Genomic DNA, 22,326 nt, shown 5'->3' with positions numbered 1-22,326 from the left:
TAAATATTGTTTTCAAGTTATTTTCATTTTCTACCTCCTTGTAAAAGAATAATACAGTTGTACTTAATTTCTGGCACTAATTTATTAGTTTTAGATAGCTTCCCAAAAAGAAAATCATTCTGTGTAGCAATGTATGTCAAAAAAGTTGAGAAATTGCTGTCAAACCAAAATTGCATTAGCACAGTTTTACATTCTTTGGCCATTTTAGCAAACCATTGTTTCCTGGAAATTCAAGATGAACCTCTAAAGAATTGATTTCTTTGTGAATAATGCATTATTTTCCATAGGTATGTAAGCATATATATCAGAGATATGTACCTACCAAGTTGTCTCTGTGGTTTATCAAATCCATCATGTTGGATATGAACTTATAATTTCAAGCTTCTACTTTTCTGATAAGACAAATATATTTTTTTACAAACATTACATAGGAAATTTAACAATTTCGTAGATATTCTATGTTTCTGCATTTAATTTTATTTTTAATTTTTATTTTTTTTTTCAGCCGAAGGCAGAGACTCAACTGCTGAACCACCCAGGCTTCCCTGCCTTTAACAAAACAAAAGATTCAAGCCATTTTTTTTTTAAAGTATGTCGACATGTGAACATATATATTTAACAATTTATTTCAAGAATTTGGGTCCTATGTTTTCTGATCTAAGAAATAGGGTTTATAGCAGTTCCTACATCATAGGAATGTTGTGAAGATCAACACAGCTTGCTCTAAAACTCTATTGCTATATGGCTTCAATTTTTTAAAAACATAGTCTCATTCAAACGATAAGAATAGTGTCTTGCCTGATGCACCAAAATTTCCCAGGACACAGGCAGGAATAGGACTTAGATCTGTTTTACCAATTGTTGAAATATTCCCGTTTCAAACTGCCTCCACTTTTCCTCATGGTAAAATTATTTATAAATGGCTTAAAAATGCTATTACAGAGTTAAGTGGAATAATTCCAAGGGGTAAGCTTGATGCAAATAGTTTTTAAAGACAAATTGTTAGTTGTATTTCTAAGATTGCAGTATACTTGATAAAATATTTTTAAAGGTATGTTTTCTTTAATCTCTGTCCAACACTTTGCATGCTCCAAAACTTACAACTAGGAGGGGACAAAAAACTTTGAATTAAGCATTTTCTTTTCACTATTTTAGAATTGCCTTTTTCTTGTTACACTAGTTAGATTAACTAATTTGCTAAATCAAGCAAGATCTATTTTAGGATACAGCAAAAAAATTAAGTGCATATAGTGTAAAAAATAAAAGAAATGTTAATTTATAATGCATGCTTGTTCTTTTTATTTCAATCTGGGAAAAATATGTTAGTGAAAAAATACACTTACTAGCTCATTCAATAGAAAATTATTAAATGCCTGTTATATTTAATTACATAATTTCTTTTTTTTTTCTAGTGGGTATGCGTTTATTTTCTTGTGTAATAGAAAAAAACATAACTAGCACATAAGACGTGGCTGCAGGATACATCGTTCAGCATAACTCTAAAGTTCGAAATAAGTAAAAGTATGTTGAGTCAAAGAAAATATGAAGGAATAAGCGAACAGGAGGTCCTCGGTTACGACAAATATTGTGGAGGTGGTATGTGAATGCCTGGAGCTTGGGACTCACTGTCCAAGCTCTGGGCCAGAAACGGGGCTCAACAGGGAGACTCTCCGGGTGCTTGGAGCCCAGGGCCTCCCCACAGGGGTGCGTGGTGCGTCCAGACCACCCCAAGGAGGAAAGTATATTTTGCTTAATTTGTTTATGCCTTACCAAATGTCTTAGAAGTTACAAAGCAACAAAAGTGATTTTCCTTAAAAAGGAAGAAAAATCTAGGTACGGCCTTGAGGGAGCAGAGGTCACAGGATGGCCTGGGTTGGAGGGTCGAGGGAGACACAAGGGGATAAATAGGGAGGCTGAGGGTGTCGACACCCCAGCACTGTCCTGGAAGATGTGCGCATGTGTAGGGTTTGTGTGCACAGCCCCAGTCAAGGCTGTAGGAGGAACACGCCCAGCTCCTGTACCCTGTTCCCCAGCATACAACTGGCACTTAATCAATGCTGAGTCACCGTCGCACCGGGAGGAGCGCCAGATGGCAGGGCAGAGTGTGGTCACTGATGTCCCTGGGTATCAGCATGTACCACCCTCTCCTCCTGCTCCTGTCTGTCGTTCAGGTGCATACCTCGGTCTGGTCCCCATGTCAGCATGACATGTCCTCCAGGTGAGAAGTCCACGGCTGCCACCACGAGGTCACATTCTTGTACATTTATGAAACGTCCTATTAAGATCCCCACCTTGTAATTACATAATTTGTATACTAGGCAAAATAACCAACAATTCTCCTGAGACCTAAACATTAACCTTGAATTCTCCACTTTTTGATACCATTTCAGTACCGAATTACTTGACCATTATATGTAATCATGTAGTCTCCTTACTGAAACATGTACGTGTGTATAAAAGTTATGTATCTTCTGAAATAGACATGCATAATTTTCATGTTGATATTAAATCACTTTGCCTAAACTGTACCTTAATATTAATCACAGTTATTAGTTAATTTGATTCATAACTTTTTTATTACTATGTCCTAGGTCTTGAATTAATTTCTTTTGCATTTAATTTTGATAAGAGTGATAGGAAGAGACTGCTCTTAAATTTATTTTTTCAGAAGAAATAATGGAATTTCCAGAAGTGATTATAACTTACCCAAGCACCTAGTAAATAAATGCAGTATCAGGACTCAAACGCATGCATGCCTTCTAATTTCAAACCTATCATTTCCTTTCTCTTGAACACTGCATCCCTAAAAGAAATTAACGTATGAAGGAAGAAGTATTTATCATAAATCTGTACTTGAAAGCAAGTCCAGAACAAAGCTCCTAGCCCAACAGAATCAAGACTAAACAAAGGTACCAATGTTTTCTACTGCCCACAGCCCTGCATTTTGTCCTATATTCTCTTGATCCTATATAGGAACAAGGAAAAATATAATCTTGTAAATAACATTTCTACAGAGAAACTCCTATGACCAAAGAGAGAAAGAGAGGAAAGACTATTTGAAACAATAAGTTTCCTTAAGGAGTTTCACTAACAACTAAAAACTGTTTAGTAATTGATAATTTACAAATATCACTATCATCTATTAGTTGAATATGTAGATATTAGAGATGTCACTTGAACTCTCAAGCCAGGAAAAATATTCTTTGGAAGATTTCAGTTTGAAGGGAAAGCTATAATTCACTATATACGATGCATGAATTTCAAGGTACATAGAACAAGTATTATAAAAAAAAGTTAACTCTAATTCTGGATTTATTCTAAAATTGTAGTATTTCATTTATACATCTCTTAAGTCCTTCTATCAAATAGCCATCTCCACAAAATAGATACGACTAAGGCTATAGAAACATTCAAAATATATTTTCAAACATTGAATGTTTTTGCTACTTGGCCAAAGTGATGATATTTAGAACAATAACCATTCTTTTTCTTTACATTCTCTTTTCATGCTTTAGTGGAACTACTTGAAAGTTACATTTTAAGAAATCCAGAGAACATCAAGTTTTTAGATTTATTGCATATCAGAGACACTTGTACTATACCTAACACAGAGAATATTCTAGAATACTTTTACTGCAAACTTTTTTTTTTTACCTTATCCATTATGAAGGTTACTTCTTAATAGATAAAATCTGAACTATTGGATGTTTCCTAAGTTTTCTTTTAAGTGCCTAAGTATTCCATATGTATCTTCCCTCCCTGAAGTTTACTTTCTTTCTAAAGGAAAAGTTCTCTTTTTTTTCTTTCTTTAATCTCAAAATATAATATCAGAAGCTTGCAGGTATGTATATGTAAAGTACATAAAAAGACATTAGGAATCATTTTTTGATGATTTTATTTATTTATTTGAGAGAGAGAGAAAGAGAGAGAGATCATGAGCAGGAGGAGGGGCAGAAGAAGAGGAAGAAGCAGACTCTGTTGAAAAGAAGTATAAAATATTGAAAAGAGAATCTTTCTGCTTGACCTCCAAATGTCTGTATAGTTCAAAGTCTTAAGAAAGAAAGGAATTTGGTATAAAATAGAAATGGAGGTTAACTCTTGTCTATTATTTATCACTAATTCACAGCATTTTAATAAGCACCTACTAAGTGCCAGGCAATGTGTTAGCTGCCCCTAAAGGGCCTTGTTCCTCCATGCCTCCCATGTTACCTTTCAGTTATTTGTCTCTTCTGTGTGCTCCCATGGTGCCCTGTGCATTTCGCTACTAGAACTTATCACTAGGTATTGTAGCCATCTGTTTGTTTCTCTGTCTTCCCTCCATTGCTCTGTATATTCTTTTGCACTATCAAATATAATACCCTACCAATACAATTTCTCAAATGTTTGTTGAATAAATGAGTGAAATGCAATATTTGCTTTAGGAAGTAACCACAAGCTCACAAACCTTTGTATAATAAAATTCAAAACCCCAAAATAGTGGGTTTTTAAGCTTATTAGAGATTATATTATGAAAAAATTACCATTGTTTATATAGAGGAAATTGCATCTAGGTGGTAGCTAATTCATAATCAGCTACTTGCCAGAGCTGAAGAGAAGGGGTCAGTACTTTATGTATTGGTATGGAGGCTAGAAGGTATAAGAGACTAAGATATTTTTATAGAACAAGAGATGTGGTGTGTCTGCAGCATAGGACTAGTAGGCCAGGGAAGAGTATCGGGGCCACGTTATGAAGGGGCTTAGACATTATGCTAAAAAAATCTGGCTCTTTTCTTGAAGGTAGCAAGATATCAGTGGAGGTTACCCAAGTTAGGTAAAGGATAATTCTGGTAACACCTTAGAAGATTAATTAGTTAAAATGGACGGTTGGGAAAAAAAAAATCAGTTTGAACTCTATACCCTATTATGCTTACATTCTAAACCAAACACCATTTGAAGAGGACAACCAAGGAGGTGACATTGTTGGCCTATGCTCAGAGTCCCAATAATGAATTAGGCTACTAAAACCTAGCTTTATAACTTAGAGCATTTTAGAATTTAAATTAGACACTCCACCACAGCATTAAATGTCACAAACATGTTATTGTTTTAATGTATTGCATTAAGACATTACAACTTCTAGCCTTGGTTGTTTGCTGCTTCTTCATTAAAAAAAAAATACAAAAACAACTTAGTATTAGGAAATGCTATTGGTTTTCCAGTTCAGTTAACCATCCATTATATAAAATTCCCTTTTCTGCACAATGCTCTCATCTCCAGCATCAAAAAACACATAGAACTACAGTCAGAAAATTTCATAATAGGTTGGCTTCCAGAATAAATTTCCTAATAACATGGTTTTCATGTGAAAGAGGTAATAATGAGAGCTTGACATTTTCTAACAAGACTAAAATCAGATCGAAGCAGGCTACACTCTTCATTTTAGGTTAATCTAAAACAATTCTAGTGCTAAGAAAGGAGGGAAAAGTCTGGCGTTATTATCTAGCAGAATTATAGCTAATATTTAAAAATGATATTTTCTTTAAACCTCTGAGTGGTTGGTATATTACCTATAGTGGCTGGACTATAGGAATAGGTATAAATGAGGTGTGTGCCCCTGGTACAATTTTGGAGTGCTCCATCTCTTTGACCCTCAGATGAAAAATTCAAAATCCACTTCATAGAGCTCTGATGGAAATGTGCACATTAAAACAAAACAAAACAAAACAAAACAAAACAAAACAAAACCATCCCCATTCATACATTTGGCAAAGATTAATGGAAGACTGATCGTGAGTGTTTATCAGAGTTCTATGGAGAATGTCCCATCGTACTTTGATGCAAAGCGTTGTCTAGTATTATGCTCTACCTTCTGGTTAAACTGGATATTTACTAGTGAATTCATTCAAGAGAGAATATGGAATAAACCCAAATTCAGACACAATAAAGATACCATTTGAGCTCTATGAGTCACTAGTTTACCACTAAAATTAAAAGGTAAAGTGTCAAATTATAAAATAAAATAAAAATACTAAAAATGGAGGTAAATAAACATATTAACCTGAAAGCAAGGAGGAAAAATAGAATAGAAAGTCTTAGAAGATATTGAGAAAAACACTCATCATTTTTTATTGATTTTGAGTAAATGTGGGGAAAGAATTAAAATATTTAAATTATGATGGTAAAAATTTTAGGAGAAAATTCAAGTGCCTGTTATTTGCTCCAATAACCTAACTTTACAAGATAATTGTCCAAAGTTTCATATAACTTTACTTGTGAAGATACGGCTTGGAAATATTAATGAAGCAATAGTAATAATGAAATACCTCCTAGAAAGATGATTCGTTATTCAGTTAAGGACAGTCAAGCAATGTTCAAGTTGTTTAATTGTGATAGGAGCAGAAAGTGACAAAGATAGAAGAAACTTTGGTACATGGTACAATTTAAATATAGTATCTGAGAAATGACTGGGAAAGACCTTTTCCCATGAAATTAGAATCAACTTACTTGCTTCACTTTCTTTTCCGTGTGTTTCCTCATAATGTTCTCCCTTGTTGAATTCAAATGACTGTGACATTCTTTTTCCTAACTTGGCATATTTTTCAAGGAGATATTGTCTTGGGTATTAATAATTTTTAAATGTTTTAAAATATTGGTTTCAATTGGAAAAACAATTATATTATTGATCATTCATGGTTCATTTTCCTGGCAGACATTTCTTCTGCAAGCTGCTGTTGACCATAAAGATGAAATTGTGATTTTTGAATTATATTGTGCTTGCTTAATGTAGCATGTAAGCTTTCTTGGCTCAATGTGGGCTGCTTCACTAAAGTGTATAAACCTGGCTTCTTTTCATTCTCCAGCATGGGATGGTACACTGCATGCATAATTCAACTTGTTGAAACATCCTAGAAAATTTTTCTTTATTGTTAAAACTGTAGCAACAAGTAGAAATTAATTATTTGTTATAACACAAAGAACTTTTATGTTATATTCCCAATTTTGTTTTACACTGAGTCTTGATTTGCAAATATGAGTGAAAGATTGACTTTAAATATCCAGAGATGATTAGCTGCCAGCTCTAATCAAATTGAGAAGTAATTAGCAAATCAAAACTTGATTAGCTCTTTGCTTGATTTACTAAAATTATAGTTTATGCAGTTTAAATAATGGGGGAGGGGAGTTGTCTGTACTTCAGATACAGTAGAGTCTGCTATCTTGAGGAGGGAGAGGAGCTCACTACTTTAAGTACTTTCTAAATCTGACAATACTTTTTTGTTCCTTTGTAGCAATGCAAATGACACATTAGTATTTTCTTTTTTCTCTTTTGAGAATATAGCTTTGGGGCACCTGGGTGGCTCAGTGGTTGAGTGTCTGCCTTTAGCTAGGTCATGATCCTGGCGTACTGGGATCGAGTCCCACGTCGGGCTCCCTGCATGGAGCCTGCTTCTCCCTCGGCCTGTGTCTCTGCCTCTCTGTCTCAGAGACACAGGCCGAGGGAGAAGCAGGCTCCACTCAATTCCGAGACTCCAGGATCACACCCCGGACCGAAGACGGCGCTAAACCGCTGGGCCACCGGGGCTGCCCATATGTAACCTCTTAAGGATCATGTTTAACATATGTGGAGACATTGTTAAATAATGAATAAGTTAGGTTGATCCAAGATTTTTCCCCCAATTTTTGGATAATAAAAGACTTGCAAGTTTTGCCAATACTTACACTAAATTATTGGATATTCCAGATTCAGGAAAAGACAAATAGTGAACCACTGTTTTGTCTTCTGGGGCTGGCATAACAGGATACCACAGTCCAGGTGGCTTATGCAACAGATTTTCTTTGCTCGGGATTCTGGAGCCTGGTGGTCCAAGATCAAGGCGCCAGTCAGTTTGCTGTCCCATGTGGCCCCTCTTCTTGGATGGTACATGGTGCCTTCTTCTGTGCATGAGATGTTGGTGGGAGAAACCCCTGGCGATTCTTCCTCTTCTCATTAGGACACAAGTCCTACTGGATTAGGGCCCCACCCATAAGACTTCATTTAACCCTTATTACCTTTCTATGCCCTATCTCAAAATTCTGTCACACTGGGCCTCAAGGCTTCAAGATGTGAATTATGAAGGACACTTTTTGGTCCCTAACAACAAATGATCAGTGTTTCTATATCAAACAGACCTCCCCGGACAGGGAAATGATGCCAGAGACGGAAACTCTGGCTGCCCAGGAGCCGCGGCTGCCCCAGCAGCTGCAGGGCGGCGAGCGGTGGAGAAGTCACTGTGAAGTGTCTCCAGCACCTCTGGAGAAAACGGGGCTCCAGTGGGCTTTCTAGACTTGAGCCTCAAGGAATGGATTTTTTTTTTTTTTTTGGTTACAGATAACCAGGCTTCGCTCCTCAGCCCCCCGCCACCTGCCTCAAGCTTTTGTCCAAAAGTAAACGTGACAGCCCTTGTCAAAATTAAAAGTAGAAGTAGGTGCCTGTCTCTCATTTCTAGAGCTCCCAGTGTGTCTCTGTGCAACTCGGAAGTCCTAGCGACGCTCGATCAGCGGCTCCTTGTGTCCATCAGCTCCCTGTTGCTGGTTCCCTGGTCCATCTCTTGCTGGATAAAGCCAGGAGGTTCAAGATGTTGCCTTACACATGCAGAGAGACCTTTCTCTGGCTTCCCAGAAATAACAGCACAATTATATGAGGATTTTTCTCACGACTTTTTTTTTTTTTTTGAGCATTCTATTGTTGGAGGGGCTTAATAACATTAACTGTTAAAAAGTTATTTCTGGGTTTTCAAAATACAGTTTATAAACACATTGTTCTCTTTTCCTCCCTACTAGGAAGTATTCCATGGAACATTCAGACATCATTTTTTAATCATTACTTATTTTGAAATTGTGATTTGTGGAACATTAAAATTATATCTAATTCTTATTTCATCCATAAGGATTTTCCTTCCATATCACTTATTTTTAGATTCTTTCAAGTTAGGCATTTGAAACATAAATTGATTTTAGAAATGTGACAAAACTGTTTAAGCAGTTTAAGAGTAGCTGCATTTTAAATTGATTTCAAACAGCAGTCATTTGAAATAAAGTAATAAAATTATAGGAACATGTACACCTAAGAAATATATTTTTCTAGAAAATATTTCAAAGACATTAGACTTCTGAGGCAAACACTATACATTTAAATAAATATTCTAGTTTTTCTTCTTACTTTATTTTCTATATACTTCCTGTTAGTAAGGAGAAAATGATAGGACTGTATTAGTCGCTGAGGAATTTTCAGGTTATTATAAAGATGTATCTCCTTAGATAATTAGGCATTGTTTGAAATGCTTTTTATGCCGGAATTTTTTGTTAATATTCCTGCTGTAAAAATTCATCTTAGATATAAAAGTAAAATAATAAATAATTGCTAAAGTGAACTTTCAAAAAGCAAAAACAGAAAGTAAAGAATACCTACACAATATGGATATAATGTTTCTGTTTTAAGAATGAGACACTACACAATGATATTTTAAATGAAAATATTCAGGAAGGAAAGAAAGCACAAGAAAAACTTTATTTTAAAAAGTTGAACATTTGGGGGGAAAAGAAAAGAAGTTCTATTAGAAAAATTAACTTCAAAATGGAACACCTTTTTTGACCCAAGATGTCCTTCTTTTGGAGTCTCTTCAAGAATTGTGTTTGAACTTGATCTGTTTGCATGTGTTAGGAAAGTGAAATGTCTAGACCAGGTTCTGTATGTAATACATTTGTATGCAGACTTCCCTGATCAATCAAGGCCCTCTAGTCTGGACTGAAACCCAGTGGAACATTCCCTGTCATTGCAGTAAGCACCTGAGATAAGAAGTATATTCAACATCAAATTTAACTATTTAAGCCTTTGAATTTCCTTCTCCTTTAGAATATAATCTTTCTAATTAGCTTCCATAACAGGTAATGTCAAATCTTCTGTTTTGCAGGAGACTGAATGAGTGCTTAGCTTTACAATTGTTTACGGAGGTACCAACCCAGTTAAATGCCAGATAATCACTCCAGAATCAATTTTTATGTGTATCGTATATGGTTTATTCAGAATTATTCTGAAAATCCTCAAAACCTAATTAGTGTACTGGTAAGAAGTTATTGAATTAGATCAATGGTCAAACCTACAGTGTGAGTGCAAAAACTGACTTCAAGTTTCTGACATGGTAATTTCTTTAAAAAAGAAATCTTCCACTGCAATAGAAGAGAATTATGAACTCAGTAGTTTGTCTTCAATTTTATTGCATTTCCCCATCCCAATTCCAGAAGATGCCACACCTCGCCCCCACCCCCCACCCCCAATCTAGTATCTCATCCTAACTATATACAATCATATGAGGTGCTCATAACTAAATTAGCTAATTATAAAAGAAGAGGACTCTTCCAAGTGTGGTATCTTAGCCAAGTGTATTTGCATATTAAGAAGTACTGTAAATAAACCATTAAAAAGTCTTGAAGACCCAAAGAAAGGACTGGCATTTTAGACACCATGACACCTAGTAAAAGGAGAGTTATTTGAAGTAGTAGCTGTTCTGATTGTCCCTCAGAGCACAACATAGAGTCGTCTGTCATTAATTACACTTGAAGACCAGGCTGACTTAAAGTTAGGGTATACAGTATTATGATAACAATGTATTTCATATTAGCTGCTAGTATGTTTTGCTGATATTCATCAAACTTATTTTCTTAAGAGTTTATTTATTCATGAGAAACACACAGAGAGAGGCAGAAACATCAGCAGAGAGAAAAGGAGGCTCCTTGCCGGAAGCCTGATGTGGGACTTGATCCCAGGATCCTGGGAACACACTCTGAGCCAGAGGCAGACACTCAACTGTTGAGCCACCCAAGTGTCCCCACATCATTTAATCTATTTTTATCACTATTTAAAAGATGGCAATAATAAATTCTTTGGAGTGTCTGTCTCTCTTTGGCTTATGGTAAAACACTAGGTGTGGTATAGGTTTCCTGTAGACATATAAGGTATAAGGTATATTTGTATATAATATATCATTTGTTATATTTGTGGCCATCAGGAAACCTCCATTCTAGGACTTTTTCTAACATTAGTTGGATTTGTGACCTTGGCCAATTTAACCGTTTAGCTGTTGGTGTCATAACCTGTAATAGGAAGGGGATTGAATAGATCAGGGATAACAAATGTCAGACAAGATGCCCAAAGCCTACTCCTTACCACACACACATAGAAGACCGATTATCGGTCACGTTTTCTTTTTTTACGCAAAGTTTGAAATACCCAAAATTGTGCCACGTGGCCATCGCTTTTCATTTGGCTTTAGTACAGTAAATAAAGCTTTTTCCCTAATATCTTGATAATCAAAAAAAATAAAAAATAAAAAATAAAAATAAATAAAATTAAAAAAATCTCAATAATCACAAAGTCTTCTTTACCAGCTCAAAAGTTTTTATTCTTTGATTTTTGTGCCTAGGATGGTGTCTCATTCATAGTAGACCCCAACAAGTTGTTAAATATGTACATTTGTGAAATCAATTTGAAATTCTTAAAAATACTAAAATAAATTAAAGCACCACCCTTATCATATCTCATCAATAAAACACACCTTCAAGTCTTCTATTTTGGAAACTTGAGAAAATTTTGTGAAGTGAGTGTTTTTATTAATATTTTTCCAATTGATTTTAAGAAAATGCCATTTAAAGATAATGTATATTCTATCTTCACACAATACAAGAGGCAAAAAAATAGTTGAGATGCATTTTTATTTTATAAATATTTAGATTTTATTAAATATCTTCACTATTTCTGTGACCAACACTTTTTTAAAATAATGAAAAAGACAAAGTCAAGTAGGTCATTGCATGTCAGTCATTGCATTTCAACAACGATGATATTTCACAGGTCTACAAAAACAAAAGAGAGGAGTTGAGTTGCCACTCAGCCTGCTGGTGTTCTTTTACTAATAAGTACTTACAGGGTGTGATCCAATCTACTTTTATGATTTCCCTAGTATCCCATATATACTTTTTGCTTCATTTTTCTCTGTTTCTATTAATTCCATTTACTTATTGGTTTCATTTACAATTGAAATGATTTTCCCCCAGCCCATCAAGGAATTGTTTCACAGCTCTCTTGTCTGAACTTGAATACAGATTTTTGTCCGTGTTTCAATTGTGTAATTTTGGTAATTGACAGAGACAAAGCCAGTTCACAAAGTTAACTAAAATTTTCCATCTATTCACTTTCAATTAGTTTCATTGATATGACATATTTTTTCCTATTTAATGTCTCACCGTTATCACTAGGCAGTACACAGGTTATGCTAGTCTGTCAAATAAATAGCGATTATTAAAATAATCTTTAAGTAGACACTATTTTGATGTTTTAATTGTCCTCCTGTCTTTGAATAGCTGAGTGTTGTAATTAGTATTTACTTCATTTATGTAGCAATTTTAATTTGTTCTTGAAAGTCATCCCCCCCCCATTCTTATCTGGGAACCGGGAAAGGTTTAATAAAATGCAAAATATGTAAGGAAGAATAGTATAATATCTCTAACTACAGTGTGGAAGATAAAATATTTGTTTAAGTCTCTAGAGTCCTTAATTTAATACTGATTTTTATGCTACTCATTATTATTTTAAAATCATTTATGATAAAGGACAGATAACTATGTTGAATTCTGTTTAAAACAAAAGTATATAGGGGTAATAGGACATTTTATAGATTAACTTGACTTATTTACTCTGAGGAAAATCTAAAAATCATTGCAAGAGTGTCCCAATACTGAAATTTCATTTGAATGGCTTAGTTTTAGTTTTATATCTGCACACAAACACACACATGCACACACACACACTACAAAAGTAGTACTACTTTTTAAATTAATTAACTAAATAAATAAAAACAATTAATTAATTAAAAAGATTTTATTTATTTATTCATGAGACCAGAGAGAGAGAGAAAGAGAGAGAGAGGCAGAGACACAGGCAGAGGGAGAAGCAGGCTCCATGCAGGGAGCCTGACGTGGGACTCAAACCTGGGTCTCCAGGATCAGGCCCTGGGCTGAAGGTGGCGCTAAACCGTAGAGCCACCTGGGCTGCCCACAACTACTTTTTATTTAGAAGTTAACCAGACTATGTGGTGTTTTTTTGTTTGTTTGTTTGTTTGTTTGTTTTTGGTTTGTTCTGTTTTTAATATGACACCCTTCTCTGTGGAAATAGAAATCATCTAAAATAAGATGTATGTATTTTAAGGCAATAATTTAGACAATAAGTACATTACAATAAGTGTTATTTGAATTTCAAGTACTTCACTGACTCCTAAGAGAAGAGATTAGCACCATTTTCTCTGTAATGGACACATCAACGTTAATCTTTCTGAGACCACTTCTGTTTCTTGAGAGTTTGTTCTGTTTAAAAGTAATTATATGTGCTCATCAGTTAGTGTAATATTTTTGTAGAGTCCTTTAAAAGGTCATTTTATTTATTTATTTATTTATTTATTTATTTATTTTTAAAAGGTCATTTTAAATTAATTATTTTATATGATAGAAAAGTTAGCAAGTAGCCATAAAATATGGCTAAGATATAAATGTCTTCTGAATTTTTATCTTGCATTCTGTTTTCCAGGAAATTTTAACTTCTATGTTTTGTGACCTGTAAAGAAAATATATCCTATAAACAAGTACCATTTAGTTATTATCATGTCTCAGAACCATACTGCTCTAGATGCCACTGCCTTGGGGTACCTTATTTAGTTACAAAAATCATATGATTAGTTAAGTAACTTTAAGCAAACCTTAGGAGAAACAGGATTTGTTATAAGGCTATTGATCTCATAGAATTAAAGGAAAGGCTTAATAATGGACTTTACCAGGAAGGATCTTAGATTGTCAAGGATACCATGATTCCACTGTCTTGCATCCTGCTGTTGGTGTGAGTCAGTTGCAAGCTCACTCATGCTCTGTGTCTCATGGTTTGAATTCTTAAGTCACTGGCTCAAGTCAGTTATGGATTAGCTCGATTTGGTCAGGTACTGGTCAGTGTGGTCGGAAGAGGTTGTATCACATTATGCAACAGAACAACCAGGCCTATGGGGAAGAGAATATATGGTAGAGGACCAGAGAGAAGTCAAGATAAAAAAAGAGCAATGGAGCAACAAAAGGCCATTAGATTCATCACTGTAAGGTCTTTTCAGTTTTCCTTAAAGTTGTATCCTCTCTGAAATCTCTTTAGTTTGGATTTATTCTCTAAATCTAAGCAGTTCTAATTCTATCTAATTAAATTCAACTTGTCATAATCTTCCCTATGTAAATGTTAGTTCTTTTTCAAGGCTACTTGTTTTATTCCATCAAAAATTATTACTGTTCAGATAACCGGATATCCTGTATATGGGAAAAGGTTATTTTGAGCATTCAGCTCTTCCCTGCCCCAGGGTACAAGAGGTGACACTTTCTGAAATGTTTCCCTAGAATAAGTTCAGATCTGTGTATACACCCATTACACTGGCAGAGGTAGGGAGGAATACTTCTGTGACAAATGTTGCAAGTAGACAAAATCTATTTTTTGAACAGTCTTTAAAAATTGTGTTTGAAAAGACAAGCAAGTATATATAATAAGGTGGAATAATGTTATAATATGATGCTAAATTTAAAAAAGCAGTTTCAAAACAAGTTTCAAAAATATACAAAGGATGCTAATAATATGTGTGTGCATGACTATGTGTGAATGTGTAGGTGTTTCTATACATAAATTGTATTTTAAGATTGAAAATAAAACTTGGAAAGATCAATGCCAAATATTAGATATGATTTCTCTAGATCAGTGGTTCCCGAGGTGTGGCTGCCAGTGGTTCTCTAAGTGTGGACATGCAGCATGCACGGCACCTGGGAACTTCTTAGAAATACAAGTTATATTCACTGAATCAGAAATTTGAGGAGAGGGACCCAGTAATCTGAGTTTTAATAAGCCCACATGTCCTCAAGGTCATACTGTTGGGCACTAAAGTTTGAAAAATAGTACTTTAGTGTAGATGGTATGAGTATAGGTGATTGAATTTCTTCCTACTGCTTAATGACTATATATAAATTTTTGGATTTCTAAAGCATCACACATAATTTTCTAGAGAAGGATGCCTTCTGAACAGCCACATTGTATACTTTACCCTGAATCCCACTCAAGCAGCAGTGGTCTGCTTATTATGAAGTGCAATAAATGCTTGTTGATAGCTTTATTGAATTAAATTTCAAAGTATCCCTCCATCTCTGCTTCTTCCAGATTCAAAGTAATGTATTAACTATGGTCCACCAAGTTCAAGGTTCCTAGCTTAAACAACTTTTAGCAATGAAGTGTAAAATAATACATTTTAGTACATTCTTATTGTATTGTTGTCATCAGGATTCAGATTCTTTAGTGACTACCAGGCTAAAAGTCAGCTCTGTGTCACAAGGCAAATATAAAGGTCCTAATATCAAAGAGATTACAGAGTGAGTAATGGGGGAAAGTGGTAGAAAATGAAGTCAGAGAGGAAAGAAGTGGAAAATTATAACAGTTTTTCTCAAATGCCAATGTGGATATGAATAGCCTGGGGATTTTTTTTAAATGTAGAATTAAATTCAGAAAATCTGGGATGAGTCCTGAGATGTAAATGTTCAGCAATGCAATGTTGCTGGTCTGAAAAACACACACTGAGTAGCAAGGAACGTGGATATTAGAGGTCATTATGCAGATCATTGCCTTTACTGTGAGTGAGGATTTGAACAGAGGTGTGCTTTGATCTTCTTTCAGGCTCCTATGTTGACAGTAGACTTTCTTTGGCAGAATTGGAGGTAGGGAGACTTAATGAGGCTACTGAAATAGGCAGACTTCAGTGATAATGACCCAGACAGAGGCAGTAGCAGTGGAGGGGTAGGAAGTGGAATTAATCTAGGTATATCTTGAGTGGAACCTTCAGTATCAGTTGATGGCTCAGTTGTTTTTGAGTGAGTAAGAAGAACATAAAAGAACCTCAAGCTTTTTGACATGAGCAATAGAAACGTAGTGATCATTAACTTTTGAGAAAGGGAAGATTATTGGAGCAGTAGTTTTGTTAGGAGAAAGATCAGGAGGGTTTTTTTTGTTTGTTTGTTTGTTTGTTTTTTTCAAATTCATTCATTAAGATACAGAGAGAAAGAGGCAGAGACACCGGCAGAGGGAGAAGCAGTCTCCTTGCCGGGAGCCCTATGTGGGACTTGATCCCACAGCCCCGGGATCATGCCCTGAGCCAAAGGTAGACGCTCAGTCACTGAGCCACCCAGGTGCTCCAAGATCAGGAGTTTTTTGGACATATAGATTCATGATATTTATTACATATATAGGGAAATGTTGAATATATCATTCTGAAATTGAGATAATGGTTCTTTACTGGAGACATAAATTTGGAAATAATCAGAATATAGATGGTTTTTAAATCACAGAGTCACTCAAAATACTGCAACACTCTAACTGAGGTTAAAGCAGCAAACAATACTCAGAAACAGCAACCAGTAAATTTACAAGGAAAAATCAGAAGTCACCAGTCCCTAGAGCCAAGTGAAGAAAGTGTTTCAAATGTTTAAAGGAGGAATCAATGTTGTCAAATGTTGCTGTATTTTAAGTAAGATGCAGACTGAGAATTGACCATTCAGTTCAGCAACCTGAAAGTCACTGATGATCTTAACAAGAACAGCTCAGTGGATTTGTTGGGGGCAAAAGCCTGATTTGAGTCAGCTTAAGAGAATGAGAGTGAATAAATTGAAGGTTGGATGAGTAGACAATTATTTTGAGTAGTTTTGCAGTCAATGGAAATAAAGAAACTGGCTGTTCATTGATGGGGAAGCTAGTCAAGAGAGGGATTTATCAAGAGGAGAGAAATAATATAGTTGTATTTATAAGGAAGAGCCAATAGAAAGGAAAGATATGGCAATGCAGTGATAAAAGGTGCTGGTTATTGGAGTGACATCTTTGAGTAGAAGAGAGGGTGTGGGAACTAGTGCATTGGATGAATACCAGATTTAGAAAGATGTATGGAGAGTTCATTTATTCTAACCACTTAACAGAAGGATAGGAAGGATGGATAGGCAAAAGGGTGAATAGATGTGCTGATGAGCGTTCTTTCTGAGTGTCCCTTTTTTTCTCAGTGAAATTAAGAAGCATGGTTATCCTTTATGAAAGGGTAAAGCAAGTGATAGAGGTTTGATGAGTGAGTAGAAGGTCTGAAGAGTCATCTAGGCTGTGCAAAATGAACATCCTAGGGAAATACAAAAATTCTGATTAGAAGTAAGGACTCAAAATTAGTGGCCATGGATTTAAAGTAATAGCAGACACCCTTTGGTTGTTCTTCTTTCCCAGGTTTATTTTTGTCACTCCTTTAAAATACCACGTACTGCCTGTAAGGCTAGTTGATTTTTTCATGTGCATATTTCAAGTTTAATTGTGGGATTGGTGACCATGTATTTCCTAACTCTTATATTCTCTACATCATTGATCACAGTGCATTCAATCTCATTGTTAATTGATTGATGGCTTTGGTGATAAATAAAAGACAGCCATGGAATGTAGAGTTGGAAAAATATGAGACATCATTGAGTCTACCCACAGCACTTCATGTAAAGAAAAATTTAAGAACTAGGGGGATCCCTGGATGGCGCAGCATTTGGCACCTGCCTTTGGCCCAGGGTGCGATCCTGGAGATCCGGGATCGAGTCCCACATCGGGCTCCCAGTGCATGGAGCCTGCTTCTCCCTCTGCCTGTTTCTCTGCCTCTCTCTCTCTCTCTCTGTGACTATCATAAATAAATAAAAATTAAAAAAAAAGAAAAGAAAAATTGAAGAACTAAATCTATTAACAAACTTGCCTAAGGTCACACAGTTCAGAGTAGGAATCATAAAGTAGTGAGGGGACTTCTATGCTTTATTTTGGAATATCACATTTCATATTGGCTCCTTTGTTAAAACCACCAGTGTTAAAAAAATAATAATAAAAAATAAATATAAAAAAATAAAACCACCAGTGTTCTTCTAATTACCTAAAATGAGAGGCAGAAATTCACTTTAATAATTCCTTAATCTGAGCCACCTCTATCTAATTGTCACCTTGTAATAAAAGCTATCACTGTTTAGTGTTGATTTCATTCTAGGTAGTACAAGAAACACATTACAAGAACAATTTCATACACTTCCTACATCAATCCTATTGAATGGGAACTCTTCCACAGAAGGAGAATTTGAAACTTGCCTAATGGAAATGACTTGCTTAAAATCACACAACTAGTAAAAACATCATGAATTAAAACTCAGAGCCATCCTCCCAACTCAAACTTTGAAATGCATCAGAATTGCCAGAAGAGTTATTAAAACACGTTGTCAGGCTCCATTTCCTGAGTTTCTTAGATAGTAGATCTGGGATGGAACCCACAAATTTGCATTTCTAACAATTTCTCATGTCATTTCTCATGCTGTTGCTGCTGGTCCAGAGACCTCATTCTGAAAACTGCTACATCATCTCCCTTACAGCATTCTTTCCTCACAGCCTTATTTTATATATACAATTATATATTATATATATTTTATATATAATAACATACAAGTTGTATATAAGTACACAATTATATATAATTATTTATCTTACTATATATATATAATGCACATACACACACTCAGTTTCTGAAATTTCCAGTCAGGAGGAAAAGAGTCAATTTCTGTTTCAGTGGTTCCTGATGAATCCTGCTTGAATTACTTGCCCAGTTTAGGCCTATTCATTGTGGAAAATATGGGTCTCTGATTTCTTTGCCTGAGTCTGTGCCCAACTCTGGGGAGTATAAATGACAGCCTCATCATAACTGTATTTAGTGAAAGTGATGGTTTCCTCAAGAAAGGTACTCTGGCATACCAGAACATGCTTGATGCATTCATATCTCTTTCTTTATAATATTATAATTTATGCCTGGTAGCCAAAAACCAGCTATATATATTTTTTTGAATTATTGTTTATCTAGTGTTCTCCTAGCATTATCTAAGCTTGAGGATGTGTAATATGTGTTACTGATAATTTCATTCCTATATGAATATACTTTGCACAAGGAAAGGTTTAAACAAAGTTTCTGAGATGAACTTGATTTAATTGAAAAGACAGCAGCAAACCAGAAGATAATACAGAAACTCACTCAGACACACACACACACACACACACACACACAAACACACTGAAATCTACAAAGATGCAAGGGGAAAAATCATTTCAGGAATGCCTCTTATTACAAATTTTCATTTTCTGGATTTCTTTAGTTCAGAATTATAGATAAAGGTCTCCATAAAATCATTTGTATTATAAATAATTACTAATAAATTCAGTGTACGTATTAAAAATAAAACCTGTGACAGATATTTTGACATCATGGTCAAAGCATGGGCCCTCTAGGGCAGTACTGGGTTTGACATGTACTACGTCCCACAGGATCTTGTGAAAATGCAGATTTTGAGTCAGTAAATCTGGGGTAGGTTCTAAAATTTGGTACATCTGACAAGTTTGAAGATGCAACTGATGAGGCTCCTGTGTAGATCACAGTTCGAGGAACAATGGCTTGAACCGGTGCACAAAGTGAGAACCACATCTAGCTGTGGATGTATTTTGGTTAGCCAGCACAGGATTTCAACTTCTTTAAATGAATTTAAATGCCTTCTTATGGACTTGAATGCTCCCATTTATTCAGTCCTTACTATATTTATTTAAAATTTATGACTTCCTGAATTTAAATGATCAACTTGCCACCAGTGAATATTTATAGTTCAGATGCCTGTTCATTTTTTTCCCTCTGTTTATACTGAATGATTCCAGTGACTCATGTGAATGATTTCAGGAAAGGCCCTGGATGGGAGGTGCCTCCTCTGGGACTACAAATAGGTGACAGATTCTTGTATTCTTGGTTAAAGTGTTTGACTAGGTTTAGATCTTACTGTAAATCATTTCTGGTAGTCACTATTCTTCCTAAAAAGGATGGAATATATAGTAGAGGGTGGGGAGGCAGTGGGGGGAGAGAGGTGATGGCTTGCTGGATTTTAATTTTTATAGAACAGCAGTCTGCAACCTTTTAGACTTTCTCTTTAAGAACTTGCCATGTCCAGATCAAAGGAATTTATTAAGCTTTTAGCTCTCCTGTTTTTTATAGCTCAAAATGAACAAATTTTCGAGTACAAAAGAAATGCTTTAAAAGAGTTCTTTTAGTCTTTATTTGAAATCTCCTGCTCTCCTTCAGTTCACAGATATGGCATACACTGAATGGAGGAATCAGACTACTACACTTTGATCATTTCACTATCTTGTTTGATTAGTGTTTTCAAACTATGGAGTTTATCAGCAGGAGGCAGGTTGATCCCTGTGGCTTATAATGGGCAAAGTATGGGGGAAAAATAGGTTTTTAGAAATCGTTTAAGATCAATCAGTTTCCTCCTTCTTCAAGGTTTAAAAATAACATCATGGACAGATAGACTTTGACACAGAATAAGATCAGATATTTCCAAAGGGAAAACTGACCAGCATGTATGGTGCACTTTTTTCCCTCTTTCTCTCTGTAAAATTGTGACTTCTAGTCTGTAGATTATTACAAAGTATAATCAAAATCCTTTAAAAAAATAAAAAAGCAAGCGGTACAACTGCTCAATTTTAACTTTCATCTACTGAGCAAACATCACTTTCAGAATGAAGGTTAAAGTTATTAAATGAGCTTTTAACACTTCAAATCTTTGGGGGAAGGTATTGAATTGTGTTGCATGCACCAGTTTTAACCATTGTGCACGCGGATTATTCCTTGTCCACATAGGGGTCATTAATGTGCAATTCCATAGTCTAACTCAGAAGTAGCTTTACTTCTTAGAGTAAATTAACACTGCAAAGAGGGCTTTCTTCTTTGATATTTTGGTGGTATCTTGAGTGACAATACTTTGTGGGTTATCAGCTAGTGACCTTTTAATATGGCAACATATCCGCTTGGGGAGACTTCCTTGAAGATCTGGGAAATGCTGTCCGATTGCAGATTTTTAAATTTGGAGGTAATTCAGATCATATGGGACTTTCCAGTGTAAATAAATTCAGCTAGCCTTCGATTTGAAATACAACAATGGGCACTGAGAAGTAAAATAAAATATGCTTAGTTAGACCAAATTCTCAAAAGGGATTTCATTGGGCATATCATTCTTCCTGATGTTCCCCCTCTGAGGTATTCAGTGGGAGCTAATGGCAACGGAGCCCATCTCAGCTGACTGGTTCCTACAGTGTTCTTATTACAAAATGGCTATGCTCTCTTCATAACCCCAGTTGTGTAAAGAAGAGAGAAATTCTAGATAAACTATTTCATACTAAAAAGCAAAGGACTACTAGCGAAGGTGACCAAATAAGAATCTTAGGGAAGAAAAATCTCAGGCATCTTTATAAAACAAAATGAAGATTATCCCAAAGCCTATTGAAGATACTTTTGGATTTTATAGGTATTCCAAAAGTCAGTTTTTTAAAGTTTTACCAAAATAGTCATTATTAATATTTAATTTTCATTTTGGAGACAGCAAATATAAATACATGTAATATACTATTGTCTTTAAATGAAAACAAGATGCATTATATGCTATTATTTCTCTCTTGTAGTTAAATATAGAGTAGGTAACTTTGTTTTTGTTTATATGTTTATTTATATCTACCTTAATATTCAAAGGATTAATATATTTGACTTCTTTGGGGACAGCTCTTAGCTTGTAGAATAAATCTGTACCAAATTTCTTTGTTAGTCGTGTCTTCAAAAGAAGATTGCTAACTATATCACATGCAATACTTGAACAGATTAATACCCATTTATTAATTATTGATTTTTTAATAATGATTTGTTTTTTAATTTCAAATGTGAAGACTATAGGTTATTTGGTGGTGGTGGTGGTGGTATTGTTGGTGCTAGATATGTGAAGAATGGGATAATGATAAAAAAGTATTGCAGTGAAAATTGAAAGAAACATAATTTCAAGAAATTTCTATTAGGCAAGGATTAAGCTCTTCTTCATCCTCACAAATGCTGCTTCACTCTCAATTACTGGGCAGCTGTTATAATCATTAAAATGGTCTTGTTGCCTCAAATATTCTCTCCCATTCTCTTTCCAATATATCCTCTGAATTGAGTCCAGCATTTTCTTCAGAAGGTACAAATCCTCTCATGCCACACCTCGCCTCTGATTTTTAAATAGCTCTCCAGCTGTTCCCAGCCCACCTTGCCTGTGTAATCTCCCTCCACTTCCACCATTCCTCCCAGATGGAGGATCTTCAGACCCCTGCAAGTGATTTTTTTTCCTGCCTTTGCATATGCTGTCCTT

General features: G+C 35.2%; 1 protein-coding gene across 4 annotated transcripts in view; it reads left to right on the top strand.

Moving 5' to 3' along the window:
* The window catches only part of CADM2 (cell adhesion molecule 2), a 1,060,955-nt gene that overhangs the window by 662,980 nt on the left and 375,649 nt on the right, over nt 1-22,326 (top strand). Inside the window, exon 1 of one of the 4 annotated variants that reach the window (XM_077878757.1) lies at nt 14,017-14,144. The exons of the other annotated variants lie outside the window; for them this stretch is intronic. The gene's annotated coding sequence lies outside the window, so the exon portion shown is untranslated. Of the gene's footprint in view, nt 1-14,016; nt 14,145-22,326 lie in introns of those variants that run through there. 4 annotated transcript variants of the gene reach the window in all.

Source organism: Canis aureus, chromosome 30, assembly GCF_053574225.1.
Source record: "Canis aureus isolate CA01 chromosome 30, VMU_Caureus_v.1.0, whole genome shotgun sequence".
Classification (NCBI taxonomy): domain Eukaryota; kingdom Metazoa; phylum Chordata; class Mammalia; order Carnivora; family Canidae; genus Canis; species Canis aureus.
This window is presented reverse-complemented; position numbering and strand designations above follow the sequence as displayed.